Genomic DNA, 19,514 nt, shown 5'->3' on the forward strand with positions numbered 1-19,514 from the left:
ACACGGTGCATACACTGTCACCTTTACACACGTGGGACAAGGAGTCTCCGGAGATCACATAAGTAAAATCCACTTGAATAGCATAACGACATCTAGATTACAAAGCTCATCATATGGATCTCAATCATGTAAGGCAGACTCATGAGATCATTGTATTGAAGTACATGGGAGAGAGAGATGAACCACATAGCTACCGGTAGAGCCCTCAGCCTCGGGGGAGAACTACTCCCTCCTCATCATAGGAGACAGCAACGTCGATGAAGATGGCGGTGGTGTCGATGGAGATGGCTTCAGGGGGCACTTCCCCGTCCCGGCGGCGTGCCGGAACAGAGATTCTGTCCCCCGAAACTTGTCTTCGCGATGGCGGCGGCTACGGAACTCTTCGTGGAATATGGCTGGATTATTTAGGGTTTTTGCGATGGGGAGAATATATAGGCGAAGGGGCGATGTCGGTGGAGCCAGGGGGTGGCCTCCCCATAGACTGGCGCGCACGGGGCCTGGCCGCGCTGCCCTATCGTGTGGGCCCCCTGCTGTCCGCCTCCGACTCTCCTTCGATGTTCTGGAATCCTCCGTGGAAAATAGGAAGTTTGGCTTTTGTTTCGTCCAATTCCGAGAATATTTCCTGTGTAAGATTTCTGAAACCAAAAACAGCAGAAAACAGGAACTGGCGCTTTAGCATCTTGTTAATAGGTTAGTCCCGGAAAATGCATAATAATGATATAAATTGTATATAAAACTTGTGAGTATTGTCATAAAACTAGCATGGAACATAAGAAATTATAGATACGTTTGAGACGTATCAAGCATCCCCAAGCTTAGTTCCTACTCGCCCTCGAGTAGGTAAACGATAACAAGGATAATTTCTGAAGTGACATGCTACTATCATAATCTTGATCAATACTATTGTAAACCATATGAGATGAATGAAGTGATTCAAAGCAATGGTAAAGATAATGACTAAACAACTGAATCATATAGCAAAGACTTTTCATGAATAGTACTTTCAAGACAAGCATCAATAAGTCTTGCATAAGAGTTAACTCATAAAGCAATAGATTCTTAATAGAAGGCTTTGAAGCAACACAAAGGAAGATTTAAGTTTCAGCAGTTGCTTTCAACTTTCAACATGTATATCTCATGGATAATTGTCAACACAAAGTAATATGATGAGTGCAAATAAGCAAGTATGTAGGAATCAATGCACACAGTTGACACAAGTGTTTGCTTCTAAGATAGAAAGAAGTAGGTAAACTGACTCAACATAAAGTAAAAGAAAGGCCCTTCGCAGAGGGAAGCAGGGATTACTCTTTGTGCTAGAGATTTTTATTTTTCAAACATAGAAACAATTTTGTCAACGGTAGTAATAATTCATATGTGTTATGCATAAGACATCCTATAAGTTGCAAGCCTCATGCATCGAATACCAATAGTGCTCGCACCTTGTCCTAATTAGCTTGGATTTCCATGGATTATCATTGCATTACATATGTTTCAACCAAGTGTCACAAAGGGGTACCTCTATGCCACATGTACAAAGGTCCAAGGAGATAGATCGCATTTGATTTCTCGTTTTTGATAAATCTCAACTTGAGGACATCCATACCGGGACAACTAAGAAAACAGATAATGGACTCATCTTTAATGCTTAAACATTCAACAACAGATAATATTGTCCAAGCTGAAACTTCCACCATGATACATGGCTTTGGTTGGCGGCCCAATGTTCTTCTCTAACAATATGCATACTCAAACCATTTAATCATGACAAATTACCCTTACTTCAGACAAGACGAACATGCATAGCAACTCACATGATATTCAACAAAAGTGTAACAGTTGATGGCGTCCCCAGAAACATGGTTACCGCTCAACAAGAAACTTATAAGAAATAAGATACATAAGCTACATATTCTTTATCACAATAGTTTTTTAGGCTACTTTCCCATGAGCTATATATTGCAAAGACAAGGAATGCAATTTTAAAGGTAGCACGCAAGCAATTTACTTTGGATTGACAGAGAAATACCACATAGTAGGTAGTTATGGTGGACACAAATAGCATAGGTTTTGGCTCAACGTTTTGGATGCACGATAAGCATCCCCTCTCAGTACAAGGCTTTGGCTAGCAAGGTTGTTTGAAGCAAACACAAGTATGAACCGGTACAACAAAACTTACATAAGAACATATCGCAAGCATTATAAGACTCTACACTTGTCTTCCTTGTTGTTCAAACACTTTTACCGTAAAATATCTAGACTTTAGAGAGACCAATCATGCAAACCAAATTTCAACAAGCTCTACAGTAATTCTCCACTAATAGGTTCAAACTACATGATGCAAGAGCTTAAACATGATCTATTTGAGAGCTCAAAACAATTGCCAAGTTTCAAATTATTCAATACAATATGAAGCATTTTCTGTTTCCAACCAAATAACAATAAGTACGGTAGCTTCCAACTTTTGTCGTGAACATTAAAAGTAAAACTAAGAACACTAGTGTTCAATATGAAAAAGTGGAGCATGTCTCTCTCCCACACATGGATTGCTAGGATCCGAATTTATTTATAGAATGGAAATAACAAAATGAAAATAAAACACACAGACGCTCCAAGTAAAGCACATAAGATGTGACGGAATAAAAATATAGTTTCACTAGAGGTGACCTGATAAGTTGTCGATGAAGAAGGGGATGCCTTGGGCATCCCCAAGCTTAGATGCTTGAGTCTTCTTGAAATATGCAGGGATGAACCACGGGGGCATCCCCAAGCTTAGACTTTTCACTCTTCTTGATCATATTATATCATCCTCCTCTCTTGACCTTTGAAAACTTCCTCCACACCAAACTCAAAACAATCTCATTAGATGGTTAGTGCATAATCAAAAATTCACATGTTCAGAGGTGACACAATCATTCCTAACACTTCTGGACATTACCCAAAGCTACTGAAAGTTAATGGAGCAAAGAAATCCATTCAACACAGTAAAAGAGGCAATGTGAAATAAAAGGCAGAATCTTTCAAAACAGAACAGTCCGTAAAGACAAAATTTTTCGAGGAACTTAACTTGCTCAGATGAAAAAGCTCAAATTTAATGAAAGTTGCGTACATATCTGAGGATTACTCATGATTTTTCGTATATTTTTCTAAGTTTCCTACAGAGAGATCTACTCAAATTCGTGACAGCAAGAAATCTGTTTTTGCGCAGTAATCCAAATATAGTATCAACCTTACTATCAAAGACTTTACTTGGCACAACAATGCAATAAAATAAAGATAAGGAGAGGTTGTGAAATGACCCAGCGTACCACTGCATGGTGTAGTACACAAGTCGTTGACATAACACAAGTGAAACACCGTTCCACTCATATTACATCTCTCAGAGTGGTACAACAGAAACATATGCGAGTCCAAGGTATGTCTACAGAAGTACACACGAGCTGTTTACAGAAGATCAACACAGCCTCCTACTTTACAGTGAGGTAAAACTTCAAATAAAGCTCCAGAAGAATGACTCATAGTCTAACTTATTGCTAACTCAAGTTTAAGAGCTACTTGGATTGCTATAGAAATCTAGCTACTTAGGTGCTATGATTAGGGAAAGGTTCCCTTTTATTACTAGTCTAAGTTTCCACTCTAACTGATGCAGAAGGTGACTCCATTGACTTCTTTGACTGGATTCTTCATCTTGTTGCAGTTGACTCCTTTGTCTTCGAGTTCCACGGTAGTTTCTCCTTCGGTGTCATGATCTAAGAAGGGGGTTCAAATGGGAGGGAATTAGTACGAGCGTACTCAGCAAGTTCATATTAGGAAATAGGTGTATCATGCACTAGCTACAGCCACAGACCAGAAAGTCATAGGCGAATGCAAGTTTTAGTAAACATTTCTTCAAAAGGTTTATTTTATTCTGAAAACTATGCCCGTCAGTCTTCACAGGTTGAACAGAACTTCGTGGAGTTCCTTTCCTGCCGCGTTCGCAGTTCCCTTCCCGGAACAGGGAGTGACAGTCACAATTTTGATACCCTCTGCAGAGGTGCGTTACTTTACCCCATAAGAGAACTTATCCTTGTTGCCGGCCGAGAGTATATCCTCGTCCACACTTCCTTTGGTGTGAGGCCCAGTATAAGAACCAAGCCAATCACTGCCTTCTCCGCGACCCTGCAAACCCACCCTTTTGTCCAACCGTACACCCCCAGTAGACATCTCCCGATCATACGGCTTTACTCACTGTGTACTTTGGACAATCCATCATAGACCGTAGAGCTCTTCATCCACACAGATGGAGATTTAAAAGGCTATCTCAACCTACGGCAGTGCCTCCAACACCCCGCAGCTCTACCTGTCCGTTGGCGTGCAGGAGGGAAAAGATACAGCTGACTTCCCCATAGCCATTGTAGATCTTATGGATAACGCGATATATACGGCGCTAGAATCACTGGACGGCATTGGTACTTAGTCCTAGATGAGTGATGGCGTGTAACTCACACGTTCGTTGGGAACCCCAAGAGGAAGGTATGATGCGCACAGCAGCAAGTTTTCCCTCAGAAAGAAACCAAGGTTTATCGAACCAGGAGGAGCCAAGAAGCACGTTGAAGGTTGATGGCGGCGGGATGTAGTGCGGCGTAACACCAGGGATTCCGGCGCCAACGTGGAACCTCGCACAACACAACCAAAGTACTTTGCCCCAACGAAACGAGTGAGGTTGTCAATCTCACCGGCTTGTCTGTAACAAAGGATTAACCGTATTGTGTGGAAGATGATTGTTTGCATGAAAGCGGTAGAACAAGTATTGCGGTGAGATTGTATTTCGAGTATAGAGAATTGGACCGGGGTCCACAGTTCACTAGAGGTGTCTCTCCCATAAGATAAACAGCATGTTGGGTGAACAAATTACAGTTGGGCAATTGACAAATAAAGAGGGCATGACCATCCACATACATATTATGATGAGTATAGTGAGATTTAATTGGGCATTACGACAAAGTACATAGACCGCTATCCAGCATGCATCTATGCCTAAAAAGTCCACCTTCAGGTTATCATCCGAACCCCCTCCAGTATTAAGTTGCTAACAACAGACAATTGCATTAAGTATTGCGCGTAATGTAACTAGTGACTACATCCTTGAACATAGCACCAATGTTTTATCCCTAGTGGCAACAGCACATCCATAACCTTAGAGGTTCTTGTCACCCTCCAGATTCACGGAGACATGAACCCACTATCGAGCATAAATACTCCCTCTTGGAGTTACTAGCATCAACTTGGCCGGAGCATCTACTAATAACGGAGAGCATGCAAGATCATAAACAACACATAGACATAGCTTTGATAATCAACATAACAAGTATTCTCTATTCATCGGATCCCAACAAACGCAACATATAGAATTACGGATAGATGATCTTGATCATGTTAGGCAGCTCACAAGATCCGACAATGATAGCACAATGGGGACAAGACAACCATCTAGCTACGCTATGGACCCATAGTCCGGGGGTAGACTACTCACACATCACACCGGAGGCGACCATGGCGGCGTAGAGTCCTCCGGGAGATGATTCCCCTCTCCGGCAGGTGCCGGGAGCGATCCTCCTGGATCCCCGAGATGGGATCGGCGGCGGCGGCGTCTCTGGAAGGTTTTCCGTATCGTGGCTCTCGGTACTGGGGGTTTCGCAACGGAGGCTTTAAGTAGGCGGAAGGGCAGGTCAAGAGGCAGCACGAGGGCCCCACACCACAGGGCCGCATGGCCAAGGGGGGCCGCGCCGCCTAGGGTGTGGCCCCTCGTGGCCCCTCTTCGTCTCTTCTTCGGACTTTTGGAAGCTTCGTGAGCAAAATAGGACCTCGGGCGTTGATTTCGTCCAATTCCGAGAATATTTCGTTACTAGGATTTACGAAACCAAAAAACAGCGAGACAACGACAGCGGCACTTCGGCATCTTGTTAATAGGTTAGTTCCGAGAAAATGCACTGAATATGACATAAAGTGTGCATAAAACATGTAGATAACATCAATAATGTGGCATGGAACATAAGAAATTGTCGATACGTCGGAGACGTATCAGCATCCCCAAGCTTAGTTACTGCTCGTCCCGAGCGGGTAAAACGATAACACAGATAATTTACTGGAGTGACATGCCATCATAACCTTGATCATACTATTTGTAAAGCATATGTAGTGAATGCAGCGATCAAAACAATGTATATGACATGAGTAAACAAGTGAATCATATAGAAAAGACTTTTCATGAATAGCACTTCAAGACAAGCATCAATAAGTCTTGCATAAGAGTTAACTCATAAAGCAATAATTCATAGTAAAAGCATTGAAGCAACACAAAGGAAGATTAAGTTTCAGTGGTTGCTTTCAACTTGTAACATGTATATCTCATGGATATTGTCAACATAGAGTAATATAATAAGTGCAATAAGCAAGTATGTAGGAATCAATGCACAGTTCACACAAGTGTTTGCTTCTTGAGGTGGAGAGAAATAGGTGAACTGACTCAACATTGAAAGTAAAAGAATGGTCCTCCATAGAGGAAAAGCATCGATTGCTGTATTTGTGCTAGAGCTTTGATTTTGAAAACATGAAACAATTTTGTCAACGGTAGTAATAAAGCATATGTATCATGTAAATTATATCTTACAAGTTGCAAGCCTCATGCATAGTATACTAATAGTGCCCGCACCTTGTCCTAATTAGCTTGGACTACCGGATCATCACAATGCACATGTTTTAACCAAGTGTCACAAAGGGGTACCTCTATGCCGCCTGTACAAAGGTCTAAGGAGAAAGCTCGCATTGGATTTCTCGCTATTGATTATTCTCAACTTAGACATCCATACCGGGACAACATAGACAACGGATAATGGACTCCTCTTTTATGCATAAGCATGTAACAACAATTAATAATTTTCTCATTTGAGATTGAGGATATATGTCCAAAACTGAAACTTCCACCATGGATCATGGCTTTAGTTAGCGGCCCAATGTTCTTCTCTAACAATATGCATGCTTAACCATAGGGTGGTAGATCGCTCTTACTTCAGACAAGACGAACATGCATAGCAACTCACATGAAATTCAACAATGAATAGTTGATGGCGTCCCTAGTGAACATGGTTATCGCACAACAAGCAACTTAATAAGAGATAAAGTGCATAATTACATATTCAATACCACAATAGTTTTTAAGCTATTTGTCCCATGAGCTATATATTGCAAAGGTGAATGATGGAATTTTAAAGGTAGCACTCAAGCAATTTACTTTGGAATGGCGGAAAATACCATGTAGTAGGTAGGTATGGTGGACACAAATGGCATAGTGGTTGGCTCAAGTATTTTGGATGCATGAGAAGTATTCCCTCTCGATACAAGGTTTAGGCTAGCAAGGCTTATTTGAAACAAACACAAGGATGAACCGGTGCAGTAAAACTCACATAAAATACATATTGAAAACATTATAAGACTCTACACCGTCTTCCTTGTTGTTCAAACTCAATACTAGAAATTATCTAGACCTTAGAGAAACCAAATATGCAAACCAAATTTTAGCATGCTCTATGTATTTCTTCATTAATGGGTGCAAAGCATATGATGCAAGAGCTTAAACATGAGCACAACAATTGCCAAGTATCACATTACCCAAGACATTATAGCAAATTACTACATGTATCATTTTCCAATTCCAACCATATAACAATTTAACGAAGGAGAAACTTCGCCATGAATACTATGAGTAGAAACTAAGGACATACTTGTCCATATGCTACAGCGGAGCGTGTCTCTATCCCATAAAGTGAATGCTAGGATCCATTTTATTCAAACAAAACAAAAACAAAAACAAACCGACGCTCCAAGCAAAGCACATAAGATGTGATGGAATAAAAATATAGTTTCAGGGGAGGAACCTGATAATGTTGTCGATGAAGAAGGGGATGCCTTGGGCATCCCCAAGCTTAGACGCTTGAGTCTTCTTGAGGGGTGAACCACCGGGGCATCCCCAAGCTTAGAGCTTTCACTCTCCTTGATCATGTTGCATCATACTCCTCTCTTGATCCTTGAAAACTTCCTCCACACCAAACTTAGAACAACTAATTAGAGGGTTAGCGACAATAAAAATTAACATATTCAGAGGTGACACAATCATTCTTAATACTTCTGGACATTGCATAAAGCTACTGGACATTAATGGATCAAAGAAATTCATCCAACATAGCAAAAGAGGCAATGCGAAATAAAAGGCAGAATCTGTCAAAACAGAACAGTTCGTATTGACGAATTTTATCGAGGCACCAGACTTGCTCAAATGAAAATGCTCAAATTGAATGAAAGTTGCGTACATATCGGAGGATCACTCACGTAAATTGGCATAATTTTCTGAGTTACCTACAGGGGAAAACAGCCCAGATTCGTGACAGCAAAGAAATCTGTTTCTGCGCAGTAATCCAAATCTAGTATGAACTTTACTATCAACGACTTTACTTGGCACAACAAAACACTAAACTAAGATAAGGAGAGGTTGCTACAGTAGTAAACAACTTCAAGACACAAAATAAAAACAAAGTACTGTAGGTAAAAACATGGGTTGTCTCCCATAAGCGCTTTTCTTTAACGCCTTTCAGCTAGGCGCAGAAAGTATGTATCAAGTATTTTCAAGAGACGAAGTGTCAACATCATAATTTGTTCTCATAATAGAATCAAAAGGTAACTTCTTTCTCTTTCTAGGGAAGTGTTCCATACCTTTCTTGAGAGGAAATTGATATTTTATATTACCTTCCTTCATATCAATGGTAGCACCAACGGTTCGAAGAAAAGGTCTTCCCAATATAATGGGACAAGATGCATTGCATTCAATATACAAGACAACAAAATCAACGGGGACAAGGTTATTGTTAACGGTAATGCGAACATTATCAACTTTCCCAAAAGGTTTCTTTGTAGAATGATCAGCAAGATTAACATCCAAATAACAATTTTTCAGCGGTGGCAAGTCAAGCATATTATAAATTTTCTTAGGCATAACAGAAATACTTGCAGCAAGATCACATAAAGCATTACAATCAAAATCTTTAACCTTCATCTTAATGATGGGCTCCCAACCATCCTCTAGCTTCTTAGGAATAGAGGCTTCGCGCTCTAGTTTCTCTTCTCTAGCTTTTATGAGAGCATTTGTAATATGTTGCGTGAAAGCCAAATTTATAGCACTAGCATTAGGACTTTTAGCAAGTTTTTGCAAGAACTTTATAACTTCAGAGATGTGGCAATCATCAAAATTCAAACCATTATAATCTAAAGCAATGGGATCATCATCCCCAATGTTGGAAAAAATTTCAGCAGCTTTATCACAGGCAGTTTCAGCAGTTTTAGCAGTTTCAGGCAGTTTCTCGCGCTTTGCATTAGAAGTGGAAACATTGCTAACACCAATTCTTTTATTATTATTAGTAGGAGGTGCAGCAACATGTGTAGCATTAGCATTACTAGTGGTGGTAATAGTCCAAACTTTAGCTACATTCTTTTCTTTAGCTAGTTTTTCATTTTCTTCTCTATCCCACCTAGCACGCAGTTCAGCCATTAATCTTATATTCTCATTAATTCTAACTTGGATGGCATTTGCTGTAGTAACAATTTTATTATGATGATTTTCATTAGGCAAAACTTTTGATTTCAAAAGATCAACATCAGCGGCAAGACTATCGACTTTAGAAGCAAGTATATCAATTTTCCCAAGCTTTTCTTCAACAGATTTATTAAAAGCAGTTTGTGTACTAATAAATTCTTTAAGCATGGCTTCAAGTCCAGGGGGTGAACTCCTATTATTGTTGTAAGAATTCCCATAAGAATTACCATAGCCGTTGCCATTATTATACGGATATGGCCTATAGTTGTTACTAGAATTGTTCCGGTAAGCATTGTTGTTGAAATTATTACTTTTAATGAAGTTTACATCAACATGTTCTTCTTGTGCAACCAATGAAGCTAACGGAACATTATTAGGATCAATATTAGTCCTATCATTCACAAGCATAGACATAATAGCATCAATCTTATCACTCAAGGAAGAGGTTTCTTCGACGGAATTTACCTTCTTACCTTGTGGAGCTCTTTCCGTGTGCCATTCAGAGTAGTTGATCATCATATTATCAAGAAGCTTTGTTGCTTCACCAAAAGTGATGGACATAAAGGTACCTCCAGCAGCTGAATCCAATAAATTCCGTGAAGAAAAATTTAGTCCTGCATAGAAGGTTTGGATGATCATCCAAGTAGTCAGTCCATGGGTTGGGCAATTTTTAACCAGAGATTTCATTCTTTCCCAAGCTTGAGCAACATGTTCAGTATCTAATTGTTTAAAATTCATTATGCTACTCCTCAAAGATATAATTTTAGCAGGGGGATAATATCTACCAATAAAAGCATCCTTGCATTTAGTCCATGAATCAATACTATTCTTAGGCAGAGATAGCAACCAATCTTTAGCTCTTCCTCTTAATAAGAAAGGGAACAATTTTAATTTTATAATGTCACCATCTACATCTTTATGCTTTTGCATTTCACATAGTTCAACAAAATTATTAAGATGGGCAGCAGCATCATCAGAACTAACACCAGAAAATTCCTCTCGCATAACAAGATTCAGTAAAGCAGGTTTAATTTCAAAGAATTCTCTTTGTAGTAGCGAGTGGAGCAATAGGTGTGCATAAGAAATCATTATTATTTGTGGTTGTGAAGTCACACAACTTAGTATTTTCAGGGTTGGCCATTTTAGCAACAGTAAATAAAGCAAACTAGATAAAGTAAATGCAAGTAACTAATTTTTTTTTGTGTTTTTGATATAGCAAACAAGATAGCAAATAAAGTAAAACTAGCAACTAATTTTTTTGTATTTTGATTTAGTGCAGCAAACAAAGTAGTAAATAAAACTAAGCAAGACAAAAACAAAGTAAAGAGATTGAGAAGTGGAGACTCCCCTTGAAGCGTGTCTTGATCTCCCCGGCAACGGCGCCAGAAAAAGAGCTTGATGGCGTGTAACTCACACGTTCGTTGGGAACCCCAAGAGGAAGGTATGATGCGCACAGCAGCAAGTTTTCCCTTAGAAAGAAACCAAGGTTTATCGAACCAGGAGGAGCCAATAAGCACGTTGAAGGTTGATGGCGGCGGGATGTAGTGCGGCGCAACACCAGGGATTCCGGCGCCAACGTGGAACCTGCACAACACAACCAAAGTACTTTGCCCCAACGAAACGAGTGAGGTTGTCAATCTCACCGGCTTGTCTGTAACAAAGGATTAACCGTATTGTGTGGAAGATGATTGTTTGCAGAAAATAGTAGAACAAGTATTGCGATAGATTGTATTTCAGTATAGAGAATTGGACCGGGGTCCACGAGTTCACTAGAGGTTTCTCTCCCATAAGATAAACGAGCATGTTGGGTGAACAAATTACGGTTGGGCAATTGACAAATAAAGAGGGCATGACCATGCACATACATATTATGATGAGTATAGTGAGATTTAATTGGGCATTACGACAAAGTACATAGACCGCTATCCGAGCATGCATCTATGCCTAAAAAGTCCACCTTCAGGTTATCATCCGAACCCCCTCCAGTATTAAGTTGCTAACAACAGACAATTGCATTAAGTATTGCGCGTAATGTAATTAGTGATTACATCCTTGAACATAGCACCAATGTTTTATCCCTAGTGGCAACAGCACATCCATAACCTTAGAGGTTCTTGTCACCCCTCCAGATTCACGGAGACATGAACCCACTATCGAGCATAAATACTCCCTTTTGGAGTTACTAGCATCAACTTGGCCGAGCATCTACTAATAACGGAGAGCATGCAAGATCATAAACAATACATAGACATAGCTTTGATAATCAACATAACAAGTATTCTCTATTCATCGGATCCCAACAAACGCCACATATAGAATTACAGATAGATGATCTTGATCATGTTAGGCAGCTCACAAGATCCGACAATGATAGCACAATGGGGAGACGACAACCATCTAGCTACTGCTATGGACCCATAGTCCAGGGGTAGACTACTCACACATCACACCGGAGGCGACCATGGCGGCGTAGAGTCCTCCGGGAGATGATTCCCCTCTCCGGCAGGGGTGCCGGAGGCGATCCCTGGATCCCCCGAGATGGGATCGGCGGCGGCGGCGTCTCTGGAAGGTTTTCCGTATCGTGGCTCTCGGTACTGGGGGTTTCGCAACGGAGGCTTTAAGTAGGCGGAAGGGCAGGTCAAGAGGCGGCACGAGGGCCCCACACCATAGGGCCGCGCGGCCAAGGGGGGCCGCGCCGCCCTAGGGTGTGGCCCCCTCGTGGCCCCTCTTCGTCTCTTCTTCGGACTTCTGGAAGCTTCGTGGCAAAATAGGACCCTGGGCGTTGATTTCGTCCAATTCCGAGAATATTTCGTTACTAGGATTTCTGAAACCAAAAACAGCAGAAAACAGCAACTGGCACTTCGGCATCTTGTTAATAGGTTAGTTCCAGAAAATGCACGAATATGACATAAAGTGTGCATAAAACATGTAGATAACATCAATAATGTGGCATGGAACATAAGAAATTATCGATACGTCGGAGACGTATCAATGAGTAGTACCCATGCAATGGAACCTCCACCATATCAACACATACCATGGTTCCATTGCCCACCACATAGTCATATTCATAATTGTAAAATAATACTTTGCTTTTTAATGCAAGAGTGATAAGTATAGTACTTTGCATATAGTTTGATACAAATAATCAAATGACATGATCAAGCGATGAACTTGCCTTTCTTGACTGCAAGATTATGCAGGCAAAAGCTTCGATACGTGATAACTCCAAATGCTGAAATACCATCATCGTCCGGCAAGGACAATGTTGAAAGAAATGGCAAAGATGCTATAATTCATAGTATGAGATGCAATCGTCCTGAGCGTAACCTAACCTTGATGATTTAGGATGTATGAGTTGTAAAGATTTCTTTAGGGTTGGTTGCACTTTTAGAATGGTTCTCAAACAACGTTCTTATTAGGGTTTGGTTATATTAGCATCATAACCAAGTGATATAAGACATCATAACAATCATACACATAAAGAATAGTGGTGGAATAATATGTAAAGAACGGTTGTCAATTTTAAGTTCTACAGAACATGGTTGATGATTACTTATACTATACTTCAAAAGAATAACTTTTGAAGAACATGTTGTTTAAGAAATAATGAGTATTTCAAAGAAGGATTAGGGCTTCTAAGATTTGATTGTCATTTGTACTTCAAAATAATAACTTTTGAAGAACAGGTTAAATAAGAATATGAACTACTATACATAGGAGCTATGGCTTCCTAGGGTTTACTATTGGATTCATTTAGTTTTCTAATAGAACTCGTTGAGTTCTTAAATAGAATGGGTTTCTATATAGTAAGTATTGGCAGGTTTATTGCTATGGTTTCTTCTAAGCATCATATCAAAGGATGATTATCAAGGTGTTGCTATGATTTAGGGTTTACTATGTCTTCACATTTTCTTCATTAAGTAATCACTAATGGTTTTTAAACTAGATGGTTTATTATTTCTTTAATAGGGTTTAGTTGGATAGGAGCATGTGTTGTGAATTGCTACACAAGGTTGGTACTAGGGTTCATCATTATGGTTTATCTAGGGTTTGACGGTTGAGGTTGATCCTAACGGTATGGTATATAGGAGTGGTGATCAATGGTACTAATCCAATTAACAAGTTAGGGTTTATACCTAAGTGGAACTAGTGGATCATATAGGTTTTAATCAAGAATAGAGACATAAAATGATAATCTTATGTGAAGTGGTTTTATGTTAGTGGATCATGAACATACATTCATTGGTTACCTATCAAGGTTCTACATGTAAGGTGAAATTCACATGATCACATGTGATAAGCAACTAGGGTTTTAGGGTTAAAGTATTTTCAAATGATCACATAAAATAATGGGATCCAGATTCTAACTTATAGTAAAACTAGGGTTTCTAAATTATGATCCAATTCTTAAACTAATACTTGGTACTAGAATTAATGTGATTAAGTACTTGAAATAAAGTTATTAATAATTTTAACATGCTATTAATTTTTAGAGGTTTAAGAATTAAACTAATTACTAGTTAGGGTTTAATTAGAAATTAGGGTTTCCTAAGTATTGTTAGGTTTTAAAATAATGACTTGTTAACTAAAAATGCTTAAGTACTATTGTTGGGCTACCAAAATAATATTGGCTTTTAATGTCTTTTTGAGTTATTACTATTTAAAGAAAATAGAAAACAGTAATATGCAATTTAGGGTTTATGAATTATCACTAATATTTAAGTGGATGCAATTATGATATAGAAAATTAATATTAACATTTTTCTTAGTTACTGAATAGTTAAAATTTAATTTTGAAACTTCACTAATTATTGAATTCAAATTGTATTTTAAATAATTGAAGTGGCATAATTAATAAGGTTAAAAATAAGTGAATTTTTATTTTGACACACATTTTTGTTTTACATTTTATTTGAATTAAGTTTGTTTTTGTGAGAATTTTGATATATTATTTGAATTTTTCTGAGTTGAAACGAATTTTATATGATTTTGCAAAGTTTCTGTTATTTACTGGAATTTGAAATAAACCTAAATACTAAACGTACCGGTTCACACCCTAGCCACTGCGACTGACGAGTGGGGCCGTTGACTAGGTCAATTGCCACGCGGCAAAGACCAGTCAATGATGCTATGGGACCCCACCTGCCACGTAGGCATCGCCGGCGGCTAAACGCCGGCGGCCAGAGACGAAAGACGGCAACGATTTAGGGCTTCCCGAGATGCGCGGATGGTTGCGTTCGAACCGCGACTCGATGCTGAGCAAGATAGTATCAACGCCACCACCTGGAGGTCACCGGAGTTGCTCCGGCGAACTCATCTGCGGCGGCGCAGTCCGGCCAAAATGCAAAATGAAGCTAGGATGCGAGCTAGGAAGCGAGAGTTGGACCTACAGACGCGCAAACTCACCCTGAACATGATGGTGTGGTCGGCGATGTCAATGGCCACCGGAGTTGAGCTCGATTTCGCCATTGCCGACGATGTACTGAGAAAGGGAACGGTGAAATTCTTCTGGCTCCGAGCTCCACTTGATGCGTGCTTGCTCCTAGATGGCCTATGCACCGAGGCGCACCTCCTCGACCATGCGCCGGAAACTGAGGTGGCCTGTACCGCCGGATTCATCATCGACGTCGGCGACAGTGCGTGGAAGAACACGAGGGATAGATGTTGGAGATATGCCCAAGAGGCAATAATAAAAGTGGTTATTATATATCTTTGTGTTTATGATAAATTTTTATATACCATGCTATAACAGTATTAACCGAAACATTGATACATGTGTGTTATGTAAACAACAATGAGTCCCTAGTAAGCCACTTAACTCGCTTGTTGATTAATAGATGATTATCGTTTCATGATCATGAGCATTGGATGTTATTAATAACAAGGTTATGTAATTATATGAATGATGTAATGGACACACCCAATTAAGCGTAGCATAAGATCACGTCATTAAGTTATTTTCTATAAGCTTTCGATACATAGTTACCTAGTCCTTATGACCATGAAATCATGTAAATCACTTATACCAGAAAGGTACTTTGATTACATCAAACACCACTATTGGTTATAAAGGTGGGATTAAGTATCCGGAAAGTATGAGTTGATGCATATGGATCAACAGTGGGATTTGTCCATCCCGATGATGGATAGATATACTCTGGGCCCTCTCGGTGGAATGTCGTCTAAATAGCTTGCAAGCATATTAATAGTTCATAAGAGACCGCATACCACGGTACGAGTAAAGAGTACTTGTCAGGAGACGAGGTTGAACAAGGTATAGAGAGATACCGATGATCAAACCTTGGACAAGTAAAATATCGCGTGACAAAGGGAATCGGTATCGTATGTGAATGGTTCATTCGATCACTAAGTCATCGTTGAATATGTGGGAGCCATTATGGATCTCCAGATCCCGCTATTGGTTATTGGTCGGAGAGAGTTCTCAACCATGTCTACATAGTTCGCGAACCGTAGGGTGACACACTTAAGGTTTGATGTCGTATTAGTAGAACTTGAATATGGAATGGAGTTCGAAGTTTTGTTCGGAGTCTCGGATGGGATCTCGGACATCACGAGGAGTACCGGAATGGTCCGGAGAATGAGATTCATATATAGGATGTCATTTTATAAGTTTGAAAATGATCCGGTGTATTTATGGAAGGTTCTAGAAGGTTCTAGAAAAGTCCGGAAGAATTCACTTTGGAAGGCGGAGTCCCAAAGGGACTCCACCACCCATGGCCGGCCAACCATAGAGGGGTGGAGTCCCAAGTGGACTCCACCAGAGGGGCCGGCCACCCCTCATGGAAGGGTGGGAGTCCCACTTGAGGTGGGAATCCCACCTTGGGTAGGTTTCCCTACACATGGAAGTGGGTTGGGGTCTTATTCGAAGACTTGTAGTCCAACACTTGGGGGTTCCACCTATATAATGAGGGGCAAGGGGAGGGGGCCGGCCACCACAACACCACCACCTTGGCCGCACCCCAAGGAGGCCGGCCACCCCCTTCTCCAAACCCTAGCCGCCCCACTCCTCCACCTCTCCCGCAACGCTTAGCGAAGCTCCACCGGAGATCTCCATCGCCACCTCCACCACGCCATCGTGCTGCCAGATTCAAGGAGGAGCTACTACTTCTGCTGCCTGTTGGAACGGGGAGAAATACGTCGTCTTCATCAACACCGAACGTGTGACCGAGTACGGAGGTGCTGCCCGATTGTGGCACCGTCAAGATCTTCTACGCGCTTTTGAAAGCGGCAAGTGATCGTCTACAGCAGCAACAAGAGCCTCATCTTGTAGGCTTTGGACATCTTCAAGGGTGAGTCTCGTTCATCCCCTCGTTGCTCCCGTCTTCTATATTGCATCTTGGCTTGGATTGCGTTCTCGCGGTAGGAAATTTTTTGTTTTCTATGCAACGAATCCCTACAGTGGTATCAGAGCTGTGTCTATGCATAGATGGTTGCACTAGTAGAACACAATGGTTTTGTGGGCGTCGATGCTTATGTTGTCTTTAGTTTGAGTACTTTGCATCTTTGTGGCATAGTGGGATGAAGCGGCTCGGGCTAACTTTACATGACCGCGTTCATGAGATTTGCTCCACGCTCGACATGCAACTTGTATTGCATAAGTGGCTTTGTGGGTGTATGTCTCTCCTACTATAGTGAAGATTCAATTTACTCTTCTATTGACAACACTAGTATCATCGTTGTGGTTCATGTTCGTATGTAGATTAGATCTTACTCGAAAACCCTAAACCACGTAAAATATGCAAACCAAATTAGAGACGTCTAACTTGTTTTTGCAGGGTTTGGTGAGTTGATATGGCCATAATGTGATGATGAATATGTATGAGATGATCATTATTGTATTGTGGCAACCGGCAGGAGCCTTATGGTTGTCTTTAAATTTTATGTTGAGTAGTATTTCAAAGTAGTTGTAATAGTTGCTACATGAGGTGAACAACCATGAAGACGGCGCCATTGACCTTGACGCTACGCCGATGATGATGGAGATCATGCCCGTTGATGATGGAGATCATGTCCGTGCTTTGGAGACGAAGATCAAAGGCGCAAAGACAAAGGGGTCATATCATATCACATATGAACTGCATGTGATGTTAATCCTTTTATGCATCTTATTTTGCTTAGATCGCGACGGTAGCATTATAAGATGATCCCTCTCACTAAAATATCAAGATAATAAAGTGTTCATCCTTAGTAGCACCGTTGCCAAGACTTGTCGTTTCGAAGCATCTCGTGATGATCTGGTGTGATAGAATCAACAAGTGCATACAACGGGTGCAAGCCCGTTTTGCACATGCGGATATTAAGGTTTCCTTGATGAGCCTAGCATGTACAGACATGGTCTCGGAACATGTGATACCGAAAGGAAGAGCATGAATCATATGATTGATATGATGAACACTTTGAGTGTTCGCCATTGAAATTACATCTTGTCTCGTGATGATCGGACTTAGGTGTGGTGGATTTGGTTCGTGTGATCACTAAGACAATTCGAGGGATATTGTTTTGAGTGGGAGTTCACCTAGATTTTTAATTTTGTTGAATTAAAATTTGAACTCAATTTGTCATAAACTTAGTCTAAACTATTGCAAATATATGTTGTAGATATGGCGTCCCCAATCAATTTTAACTAGTTCCTAGAGAAAGAAAAGCTTAAGAGCAACGGTAGCAACTTCACCGACTGGTTCCGTCATGTGAGGATTTTCCTCGCTGGTGGAAACCTGCAATATGTGCTTGATGCACCGCTAGGTGACCCTCCTGCAGAAACTGAAACCGATGAAGTAAAGAATGTTTACGAGACTCGGAAAACTCGATACTCTCAAGTTCAATGTGCCATCCTATGCAGTCTGGAAGCCGATCTTCAAAAACGTTTTGAGCACCACGATCCTCATGAGTTGGTCAATGAGCTGAAAGATATTTTTGAAACTCATGCGGCCGTGGAATGCTATAAAGCATCGAAACACTTCTTCAGCTGCATGATGGAAGAAGGCAGCTCCGTTAGTGAGCACATGCTCATCATGACTGGGCATGCGAAGAAACTCAGTGACTTGGGAATAGTGATTCCTAACAGACCGGGGATTAATCGTGTCCTTCAATCACTGCCACCTAGTTACAAGAACTTTGTGATGAACTACAATATGCAGAACATGAACAAAGAGTTACTCGAACTCTTCGCCATGCTGAAATCTGCTGAGATTGAGATCAAGAAAGAGCACCAAGTGTTGATGGTCAACAAGACCACCAGTTTCAAGAAATAGGGCAAGTCTAAGGGAAAACTCAAGAAGGGTGGCAAGAAAGCTGCCACGCCTTCTGTGAAACCTAAGAATGGCCCTAAGTCTGATGCTGAGTGCTATTACTGCAAGGAGAAGGGACACTGGAAGCATAATTGCTCCAAGTATTTGGCTGATCTGAAGAGCGGCTTTGTCAAGAAGAAAGAAGGTATATCTGATATACATGTTATAGATGTTTATCTTACTGGTTCTCGTACTAGTACCTGGGTATTTGATACTGGTTCGGTTGCTCATATTTGTAACTCGAAATAGGAACTAAAGAATAAACAAAGACTATTGAAGGATGAAGTGACGATGCGCGTTGGAAACGGATCCAAAGTCGATGTGATCGATGTCGGCACACTTCCTCTACATCTACCTTCGAGATTAGTTTTAAGCCTCAATAATTGTTATTTTGTACCCGCGTTGAGCATGAACATTATATCTGAATCTTGTTTAATGCAAGAAGGTTATTCATTCAAGTCTGAGAATAATGGTTGTTCTATTTTTATGAATAATATCTTTTATGGTCGAGCACCTGAAAAGAATGGCTTATTTTTGTTAGATCTCGATAGTAGTGATACACATATACATAACATTGATGCTAA

The sequence above is a fragment of the Lolium rigidum genome, chromosome 3, assembly GCF_022539505.1.
Source record: "Lolium rigidum isolate FL_2022 chromosome 3, APGP_CSIRO_Lrig_0.1, whole genome shotgun sequence".
Classification (NCBI taxonomy): Eukaryota; Viridiplantae; Streptophyta; class Magnoliopsida; order Poales; family Poaceae; genus Lolium; species Lolium rigidum.